Genomic DNA, 11,281 nt, shown 5'->3' with positions numbered 1-11,281 from the left:
CCAACCTTGCCTCTAGGGGATGAAGCCTACTTGATTATGGTGAATAAACTTTTTGATGTGCTGCTGTATTCAGTTTGCCAGTATTTAGTTGAGGATTTTTGCATTGATGTTAATCAAGGATATTGGCCTGAAATTTTCTTTTTTTATTGTATCTCTGACAGGTTTTGGTATCAGGATGATGCTGGCCTCATAAAATGAGTTATGGAGGAGTCCCTGCTTTTCAATCCTTTGGAATATTTTCAATAGCAATGGTACCGGCTCTTCTTTGCCCTTCTGTTATAATTCAGCTGTGAATCTATTTGGTCCTGGGCCTTTTTTTTTTTTTTTCGGTTGGTAGGCTATTTATTACTGCCTCAATTTCAGAACTCATTATTGGTCTATTCAGGGATTCAGTTTCTTCCTGGTTCAGTCTTGGGAGTATGTATCTCTGCAGAAATTTATCCATTTCTTCTAGATTTTCTAGTTTATGTTCATAGAGGTGTTTATAGTTTTCTCTGATGATTGTTTATATTTCTGTGGGGTCAGGGTAATAACCCCCTTATCATTTCTAATTGTGTTTATTTGATTCTTCTCTTTCTTCTTTATTAGTCTAGCTAGTGGTCTATCTATTTTATTAAGTTTTCTTTTCTTTTTTTTTTTTTTAACAATTAATTTATTTATTTAGGGCGAGGCAGGGAAGCAGGTAGGGAGGGCAGGGGCAACCTCTCTTCCTCACAGGCACTAGGCCTTGTTTCTCTCCCAGATAAGCTAAGGTCGTCAGGGGCTGAGGGGAGTGAGGCAGGGAGGATGCATGGGGTCTGTGGGAACCAGAGAGAAGCTGGAGTCAGAGGTAGGAGCTGGGGCTGTGTGGGGGTGAAAGGTGAGGCAAGGTCAAAGGTGAACTGCAGCTTGGAGGGAAGGGTCCAATGTAAACCAGGACTTACAGGTGTAGAGGTAAAATGGGGTTCGTAGGGGGTGAAAGAGAAGTTGGGATCAGAGGGGATTCATGGGTGAAAGAGAAGTTGGGGTCAGAGGTAGGAGTTGGGGCTCAGGTGGGGAGTTAAAGGTGAGGCAAGGTCAGAGGTGAAGGGCAGCTCAAAGGGAGGGGTCAAACGTAAACCAGGACTTATAGGTCTAGATGTAAAATGGGATTCATGGGGGGCAGAGGTCAAAGGTGAAGCAGAGGTCGGGGTGAAGGAGGGCCCATAAAGTTAAAGGAGCGGTTTCTGGAGTCAGAAGGAGTGAAGCAGGGCTCCTCCTGGGAATGTCAAGGTTGGAAGAGCTCAAGGGAGTCAAAGATAAATTAGGGCTCAAGGATCAAAGGGGAGTCAGGGTCGGAGATGAAGTAGCCAGAGGTAAAGCGAGCTCCAAAGGTATTGTTAGGGTCAGGGCAAAGTCTTAGGGTCAGGGGTGAGTCAGGCTTGGAGGGAAAGCAGGGCTCTAGGGGTCAGAGATGGAGGGTCCTAGGGGATCAAAGGTCAGAAGCCTCGAGGGGACAGATGGGAAGCGATGGGAGCAACCTAGGCCACCTTCTCCTCGGCCCCCTCCTCGAACTTGCCCTCCTCGGCTGTGGTGTCCTGGTACTGCTGGTACTCAGATACCAGGTCATTCATGTTGCTCTCAGCCTCAGTGAACTCCATCTCATCCATGCCCTCGCCTGTGTACCAGTGCAGGAACGCCTTGGGCCAGAACATGGCTTTGAACTGCTTGGAGATGCGCTTGAACAGCTCCTGGAAGGCCATGCTACTGCCGATGAAGGTCACAGCCATCTTCAGGCCACGGGGCGGGATGTTGCACACGGCTGTCTTCAAGTTGTTGGGGATCCACTCCACGAAGTAGCTGCTGTTCTTGCTCTGCACGCTCAGCATCTGCTTGTCCACCTTCATGGACACACGGCCCCGGAACACGGCAGCCACAGTCAGGTAGTAGTTGTGGTGCGGGTTGCACATGGCCATCATGTTCTTGGTGTCGAACATCTGCTGGGTGAGCTCAGGCACTGTCAGGGCCCTGTACTGCTGGCTGCCCCGGCTGGTCAGGGGCGTGAAGCCGGGCATGAAGAAGTGCAGGTAAGGAAAGGGGACCATGTTGATGGCCAGCTTGTGCAGGCTGGTGTTCAGCTGGCCCGGGAAGCACAGGCAGGTGGTGACTCTGCTCGTGGTGGCCGACACCAGGTGGTTGAGGTCCTTGTAGGTGGGGGTGGTCAGCTTGAGGGTGCAGAAGCAGATGTCATAGAGTGCCTCATTGTCAATGCAGTAGGTCTCATCCATATTCTCCACCAGCTGGTGCACGGACAGCATGGCATTGTAGGGCTCCACCACCATGTCTGACACTTTGGGTGAGAGCACCACGCTGAAGGTGTTCATAATGTGGTCTGGGAACTCCTTGTGGATCTTACTGATGAGCAGCGTGCCCATCCCAGACCCCATGCCACCCCCCAGCGAGTGGGTCAGCTGGAAGCCTTGAAGGCAGTTGCAGCTCTTGGCCTCCTTCTGGACCACATCCAGGACAGCGTTCACCAGCTCCATGCACTCCATGTAGTGCCCCTTCGCCCAGTTGTTGCCAGCTCCAGATTGGCCAAACATGAAGTTGTCTGGCTGAAAGATCTGACCGAAGGGGCTGGAAAGGACAGAGTCCATGGTGCCGGGTTCCAGGTCCACCAGCACTGCTCTGGGAACATAATTTCCTCTTCTGGCCTCGTTGTAGTATACGTTGATCCTCTCCAGTTGCAGGTCACTGTCCCCATAGTATGTGCCTGTGGGGTGATGCCATGTTCATCACTGATAACCTCCCAAAACTTGGCCCGGATCTGGTTACCACACTGGCCAGCCTGCAGGTGCACGATCTCCCTCATGGTGGTGGCGCTGAGGGTGGATGTGGCAGCAGTGGTGTGAGTGTGGGGAGCTGTGGCGGCGGTGTGGGTGGAAGATGCTGTGGAGATGGCAGAGCGCTATTAATTTTTTCAAAAAAAAAAAAAAGCTCCTAGATGTGTTGGTTTTTTGAAGGGTTTTTCATGTCTCTATCTTCTTTAGTTCTGCTCTGATCTTGGTTATTTTTTGTCTCTGCTAACTTTGGGGTTTGTTGCTCTTGGTTCTCTAGCTCTTTTAGTTAAGATGTTAAGTTCTTAACTTGAGATCTGTCTAGATTTTTGATGTGAGCATTTAGTGCTGTAAAATTTCCCTCTTAATATTGAATTAGTTGTTTCCCAGAGATTCTGGTACATTGTCATTTTGTTCTCATTAGTTTCAAATAACTTCTTGATTTCTGTCTTAATTTCATTACTTACCCAAGAGTCATTCAAGAGCAAGTAATTCAATTTCCATGTGGTTGTGTGATTTTTAGTGAATTTCTTAATCTTGACTTCTAGTTTGATTGTGGTGTGGTCTGAAAGACTGTTTCTTATGATTTCAGTTTTTTTTTTTTACATTTGCTGAGTAATGTTTTACTTTCAATTATGTGATCAGTTTCAGAGTAAGTGCCATGTGGTGAGGAGAAGAATGTATATTTTGTCATTTTGGGTGGAGAGTTCTGTAGATATCTATCAGGTCTACTTGATCCAGAGCTGAGATCAGGTCCTGAATATCTTTATGTTAATTTTCTGTCTTGATGATGTGTCTACTATTGACAGTGGGGTGTGAAGTCTCCCACTATGATTGTGTGGGAGTCTAAGTCTCTAAGAACTTGCTTTATGAGTCTGAGTGCTGCTGGATTGGGTGAATTTATGTTTATGACAGTTATGTCTTCTTGTTGAATTGAACCCTTTACCATTATGTAATACCCTTCTTTGTCTTTTTTTTTTTTTTTTTTTTTTTGAGATGGAGTTTCACTCTTGTTGCCCAGGCTGGAGTACAATGGCATGATCTCAGCTTACTGCAAACTCTGCCTCCCAGGTTCAAGCGATTCTCCTGCCTCAGCCTCCCGAGTAACAGGGATTACAGGCATGTGCCACCACACCTGGCTAATTTTGTATTTTTAGTAGAGACAGTCTTTCTCCTTGTTGGTCAGGCTGATCTCGAACTCCTGACCTCAGGTGATCCACCTGCCTTGGCCTCCCAAAGTGCTGAGATTACAGGCGTGAGTCATGTGCCTGGCCTTCTTTGTCTTTTTTGATCGTTGTTGATTTAAATTCTATTTTGTCAGAAACTAGGATTGCAACTCCTGCTTATTTCTGTTTTCCATTTGCTTGGGAAATTTTCCTCTATCCCTTTATTTTGAGCCCATGTGTGTCTTTACATGTGAGATGGGTCTCTTAAAGACAGCATACTGATGGGTCTTGGCTCTTTATCCAGCTTTCCATTTGCATAATTATTTTCAATTAGTTTCTTTGCAAGAATCTATTCAAGCTCTTTATCCACGTTTTAAGGACAGTTTTATTTAAAACTAGATAGTATAATTTAAAATCCTCTTATGATTTGCAGATAAACAACAATTTATGGCAATCTTCTGAAAGATGGTGAAGAGGTGAGACTGCCACTGAAACCCACTCTGTTTTGTGGAATTCTCACTCTTCTCTCTGGAGACCTCGTGACTGTGATATATGAACTGAGAGAGGGCAGCACTGTCAAAACATACATGGAAGAGAATTTAATAAAAGAGAGTTCCATGTACCTATCATCCTGAATTCACATATGTTAATAATTTATGATACTTGCTTTGAATCATTTTATTTATTAAATAAATAAAATATAGATAGAGGTCAAGTCTAATTTGTACTTCTTCCTAATCATTCTCTTCATTCTCAGAAGAACCATATCCTGAAGTTGGTGGACATTCTTCTCATTCATTTTCATGTATTTAATTTTACTACATATATATATACATAGACAAAAATCTAGTATCATTAATGAGTATCTTTTGACTTTATATAAAAGTTTAAAAATGTATATAAATCTATCATTCTTTACAGAGAATTTGACAACTTCCTCACCATTATGTTTGTCAGATTCACCCATGTTAATACTTGTAAGTCTTCTTTCAACAGTACATATTACCTTTTATGAATACATACATTTTACCTATTCATTCACCTCTTCTTGAATATTTACATTGTTTTCATCTTTTCATTGTTTCAAACAAAGCTGCCACAAACATGTTTTCCTGAGCATATGAGTTTTTCTTTCTTTCTTTTTTTGTTTGAGACAGAGTCTCGCTCTGTCACCCAGGTTGGAGTGAAGTAGCACATGATCTTGGCTCACTGCAACCTCTGCCTCCTGAGCACAAGTGATCCTACTGCCTCAGCCTCCTGAGTAGCTGGGATTACAAGTGGGTGACACCATGCCTGGCTAATTTTTGTATTTTTAGTAGAGACGGGGTATCGTCATGTTGGCCAGGCTGGTCTCGAACTCCTGACTTTAAGTGATCTGCCAGCCTTCGCCTCCCAAATTGTTGGGATTATAGGTGTAAGCCACTGTGCCCGGGCCTGAGTTTTTCTAGAGCAGTAGTTCTCCAACTGTTTAATTTTACTCTTAAAAATTATTGAGGACCCCAAAGAACCTTTGTTTATCTGAGTAAAATATATTATTATTTACTGTATTAGAAATTAAAATGGAAATTAAAAATATTTAATTATGTATTCATTTAAAAGTGATAATACATCAATTACATGTTAGCACAAATTATTTTATGAAAATAACTATATTTTTCAAAACAAAAACATTTAGTGAGAAAAGTAACATGGGCTTTTATTTTTTGCAAATCTCTTTGATTTCTGTCTTAGTAGAAAAGAGCTGGATTCTCTTATCTGTTTCTGCATTCACTCTTCTGTGATATATTGTTCTGGGTGAAATACAGAAAGTCCTATCTCACACATATATGTAGTTGGAAAAGACAGGAGTTTTAAAGTAGTCTATGCAGATAACTGTGGATGGTTTTTGATATACTAAAATTGGACATTTGGAAGTTTCTTGGAGGTTAGTTCCAAAATGCAAACTGAAACTGTATCAATGAACTGCTTGTGTTTTTATACATGAAAAATCCATTTGCCTATCCTCACCTGGAATGGAATTTTTACCTATGCATGATTTTGTAGCATCATGCATTGATTATTTTAAAAATATTGCTTCACTGAGTTATGCAGACCTTTCAAAATATTGACATATTTCATGATACAATATTAAAAAATCACATTTGTTACTATCACCATTGATCTTATCAGGAAAGTATGTTTCAGAAAGCTGTGCAGCTTATGGTTGCAGACACAAGTTTTCTTTCCTTTTTTTGTAAGTTTCAAATATTTATTAATGAGAGTAACCTCCTACACAACACATCAACATGATTTCATGCTTTTGGAGGATAAAAATTTCCTAGTTAAGTGGAAAATTGGAGATGGCTTCTGGAGGACCTTCATTCTAAAGCAGTTTTACAAGACCTTCTTTCTTTGGTTTGCTGTAATCCACATTAACTGAGTAGAACTTGTATTGATCATTGGGACCCAGTTTGTTCCAGGGCTCTGGGTTATTCTTCCTGTTCCAAGTAACATCTGGATTGAACAATGCTGGATGCAAGACATACAGTGCTGCTCTAGTACCTCCATCTCCAATAAACTCAAAGAGGAGAATCATGCTCAGATACTTCTTGGCTTGATTGAGGATCTGGTAGAGCATGTTTGCAGCAGTGGCCTCTGATTCAAAAGGAGAGAACAAGCCTAGTTATCAGACTCTGAAGTAAGTAGTATCTACTACAAGTTTTCTAAAACTCTAATTTTTACACAAAAACTTGAATTTGTAATTGACAAATAATGCTGTCAGTTGTTTTCCTTGAAGTGACAACCTCACTTTGTTAATTTTAGAGAAACATCTGCCCAAAACCCAAGTCTGAATAACCAAAGTTTGTCTGTCAGTAATTCTTTTAACTACAAATGGTGTTTCATGAAGAGTTGCTTTTAAATTGCACAAGTGTTTGTCTTTGAGGCAGTGATTATACTTCAAGATGTAGCAGAAGTGCTTTATGCATATTTTCCATTTGTCATACAAAATATTTAAAAACTGTATTCTCAAGGGTCAATATTTATAACATCAGTACTTTTCACTGCTCCATGTAAGACAAGTGCAACTGACGTTTTTAATAAAACAGCATATGGTGGTAACAAACACAATGCCTACTAGTACTATTTTGTGGCACTGCTTCAATTTGTACTAAGGCACCAGTAGTCTTACACACTGTATTCGTTTCCTAGGGCTGCTGTTACAAACTACCACAAATTTGGTTGCTTGAAACAACAGGCATTTATTCTTCTTTAGTTCTGTAGGTCAGAAGTCTGAAATGAGTTTCACTGGGCAGAAATCAAGCTATCAGCAGGGCCCACTCTTTCCAGAGACTCTAGGGGACAGTCTGTTTCCTTGCCTTTTCCAGCATCTGAAGCTGAATTTCTTACATTCCTTGGCTCATAATCCCTCCATCTTCAGTCAGCAGCATAGCATCTTGCTTTAGCCATTATGTTGTCTTCTGTTCAAATCTCCCTCTGCCTGTGTTGTGACCATCCTGAAGAAAAAGAATGGATGCCCACCTAAAAATTGGTTTGGATGTCAGGACTGATGATGCCACACACATACCAAGAGGGTATGAAAAGATTTATTGCTTACATAATTGAAGCTTTTCTGGGGAGAGCAGGGCAGCCCTCCCAAGCAGATTTGAAAGGGACTTGAGAGCCAGGAAAAGAAACTAGCTTGAATATTTTAAATTGTGATTAGGGAATGGGGAAAACTTTCAATGTAAAGGGCTAGATAGTAAAAATTTTAGGCTTTGTGAGCTATGAAATCTCTGCCATAACTACTGAACTTAAAATGTAAAAGCATCCATAGACAATCTATAAATTAATGGGTATACCTGTGTTTCAATAAAACTTTATTTATGGATACAGAAATTTGAAATTCATATAATTGTCATGAGTTGAAAAATTTTCTTACTTTGATTTTTGGCCAGCTATTAAAAAAATGTACAAACCGCTGGGCGCGGTGGCTCACGCCTGTAATCCCAGCACTTTGGGAGACCAAGACGGGCGAATCATGAGGTCAGGAGATCGAGACCATCCTGGCTAACACAGTGAAACCCCGTCTCTACCGAAAATACAAAAAATTAGCCGGGTGTGGTGACGGGTGCCTGTGGTCCCAGCTACTCGGGAGGCTGAGGCAGGAGAATGGCGTGAACCTGGGAGGCGGAGCTTGCAGTGAGCCGACATGATGCCACTGCACTCCAGCCTGGGAGACAGAGCGAGATTCGGTCTCATAAAAAAAAAAAAAAAAAAAAAGGTACAAACCACAAGTTCACAGGTTATATAAAAGCAGATAATAAATAGGATTTGGCATCCAGGCTTAGTCTGACAACACCTGGATTAGAGTTTCACAATAGATGGGAGAAATATTACATTTATTTAATGATGCATAAAACATTTCCACCACATATTATCTCATTTGATCTTTAGAACAACTGTGAAGTAGATATCCTCATCATACTCATTTTACAGATGAGAAAACTGAGGCTCAGATATCTGCATAAGGCAGTGGCTCTAAACCTTGGCTGTACATTGGAATTATCAGGGGGGCTTTTAAAGAATATCAGGCTTCACCCCTTGAAATTCTGATCTAATTGGTGTAGGACCATGGCTCTCAAATGAGGGCAATTTTGTTCCTCCTCCTCCAGGGGACATTTGGCAATGTCTAGAAATATTTTTGGTTGTAACAACTGAGAGAGGAGTGTTGTGATACTGGCATATAGTAGGTAGAGTCCAGTATTTAGATGCTTCTAAATATCCTACAATGGACAGGACATCCCTTCACAACAAATATTACCCAGCCTAAAATGTTAATGGTGTCAAAGCTGAGAAATCCTAGTCTATGCCAGGGCTCAGGCATTGGTTATATGAAAACCTCCCTAAGTGGGTTCCCAGGTGGTAGTTTAATATCTATATTCTCTGTGTAGTATGAAGGCTCAGTGATAACTTGGCTAATTCATGTCAATAGACAATTGTGAATTTTCAAGAAAAGACAATTCTAGCTCTTTACTGGCAACTTTTTTTTTTTTTTTTCTTCAGCTGCTAATAAGACTTTAAACAGACAGGATTGAACTCTTTGTCCTTTGTTTTATTTGGTCCACTCTGTGGAGTAGTGTTGAGAGCACCAAAGTCATACAGGAGCTCTCCTAGGTAGCAGGGAGATCTGAGTGAAAGAAGCAGCACCTATGTATTTACTTGAAGAGCTCCTGCTCTGAAACCTAGGGAATCTGATTGGCTTAGGGAAGACTGGAAGCTTTCCAGAAGGATACAGCTAATTGTTGCTTTCAAAGGAGATGCACATGCGTGAAGGCCTGAAAGGGATGAATCTGGGCAAAGAAAACGTAGAAATTGTAACTTCTTCCTGTTCAGGCTAATGAGATGTGGTGAGATCCAGGGAATTAGTGGAGGTCATTAGGGTGTGCAAAAAGCACTCAAAAGAGATACTGGAAAGATTGATAATGCAATGATTCAAAACAACATAATGCAAAGGGAGAAAGAAAATATCGTGTAGGTCAATGTTTCTCAAGGTATAGTCCTTGGATCAGCTACAGCAGAACTACGTAGGATACTTGTTAAAAATGCAGGTTTTTCAGACCTTGCTGAGACTTTTTGAATCAAGATCAAGGTGAAGCCCCATAATCTGCATGTTTAATGGGCTCTCCAAATGTTTCTGATGTACACTATAGTTTGAGAAGCACTTTTGTAGGTAGAACTCTTGCTCTAACTGGAGGATGATCAAGATGACCGTGTAATCTGAAATAAAGGTGTCCCTTGTCTTAGAAAAGCATGTTTTCCTGAGAAGTGGTGTGTTAATGGAAGTTTCACAAGTTGACTTTTATTGTAATTGCACTAGGGGGACTCATTATTACTTAAAAGAAACCAAAGGTTAAGATGTTCGCAGAGTGAATGTTCATATTCAATTGATCTTTTAAAATGTTTGGGGGATCTAATCTGTCATAATATTAGTTAGCTCTCTAACCTAAAGAAGAAGTAGGCATTTAAAAAATTTCACTTTTATACTTATTTCTGTGATTCTTTAGCATTTTTGCCTTTCACAAAAATGTTTTGTGTCAATTTTAAGTTTAGAAAACAGAGCGAATTAGGTTTAATTAATTTTGACAACCATGATAACGTGCTTGTTATGATTATATAAATGAAATTTTTGTGGCTTCCATATCTGTCGCATATCATGTTCAAACAAAGATCTCACATTGGAGCAGAAATATGCTGATTAGATGAATGGCATTAAGTACAAAATTGTATTGTGCTGGGTGCATTTGAATTTTACACAAAGAACAGACTTGGAGTCTGATTATCCCAGTCTCTGATTGCTTTGTCATTCACAGTTTTGATAAATGGTTTAATCATTTAATGAATTAATAATTTGCTATTGAGTCAACAAAATATCTAATTGCAAACCTTGCTTCTAAAAATCTGAGACTAGTTGAATCCTCATCCTTTGCATTATTTAATAGTGTATATATAATTGTTCTATTTTTTCTACTGTCTTTACTCACTTCCACTTGATTTGATAAGACCTTCACAGGCTCTCTGTGAGATTTTCATTTTGACAGGATGATGATAATACATGGCATATTGAGAATTATAGCAATTCTAGTAGAGGAGAATAAATGACTTTATAGTATGGAAATGTAGAGTTCCTATTTAGAAAATGAAATTGGTGGATAAATAAAATGCATTTCTGGCTCATTTCCAAATTATTTGTTCAATGAGGCCCATGTCAATCTGCAATGCTTTCAGTGTAAAGGAATCCAGAAGAATACAGAATCTTGAAGATTAAAGCTGGAAGGAATTTAGGAGTTCTCAAACTCAAATCTCTAAAAAAAGTCAGGTAATTAACATAAATAAGCGATAAGCTTCAAATTACAGTATTAAGGGGGTTCCTTACCCCTGTTGCCTGTGGAAATGTAGGGTCATTGTTTCCAAATAGTCTGATTTTTCAAGAGATGCCAAAATCTAGTCTTCCCTATCCATCCTCCTACTGAGTAGCCACCAGGATCTGGAACTTCTCTCAGTCACAGCTAATTGCACTAGGGATAGATGCCTGTCTTTGAGGGATGTTGCCCATGTAAATGCTGGCAGCTGACTCTTATCTGCTGACCCAGCCTTAAGATGAACAAGTATAGTTTATTTCCCCAGGACATTTGACTCATGACACAAAGGAAATTTATAAGTTGTTAGCAAGGCAGAAAGAAGTAGACACAAAGACTGAAACCAAGTTATGTTACCTGCAGAGCACCTGATAGAAAGTTGCAACCTTCTACAACTGAGGTCCTCACAGAGTGGCTTAGAATC

At 40.5% G+C, this 11,281-nt stretch overlaps 1 pseudogene across 1 annotated transcript; it reads right to left on the bottom strand.

Annotated features, from left to right (window-relative positions):
* Positions 1-642: 642 nt before the first annotated feature.
* On the bottom strand, positions 643-2,934 carry LOC105554872 (annotated as a pseudogene). Its single transcript, XR_001008394.1, has one exon. The product of XR_001008394.1 is annotated as a tubulin beta-4A chain-like (transcript).
* Between the last annotated feature and the right edge of the window lie 8,347 nt (positions 2,935-11,281).

Source organism: Mandrillus leucophaeus, unplaced genomic scaffold (assembly GCF_000951045.1).
Source record: "Mandrillus leucophaeus isolate KB7577 unplaced genomic scaffold, Mleu.le_1.0 Scaffold661, whole genome shotgun sequence".
Taxonomy (NCBI): domain Eukaryota; kingdom Metazoa; phylum Chordata; class Mammalia; order Primates; family Cercopithecidae; genus Mandrillus; species Mandrillus leucophaeus.
The sequence above is the reverse complement of the archived record's forward strand: the minus strand, read 5'-3'. Positions and strand labels throughout refer to the sequence as shown.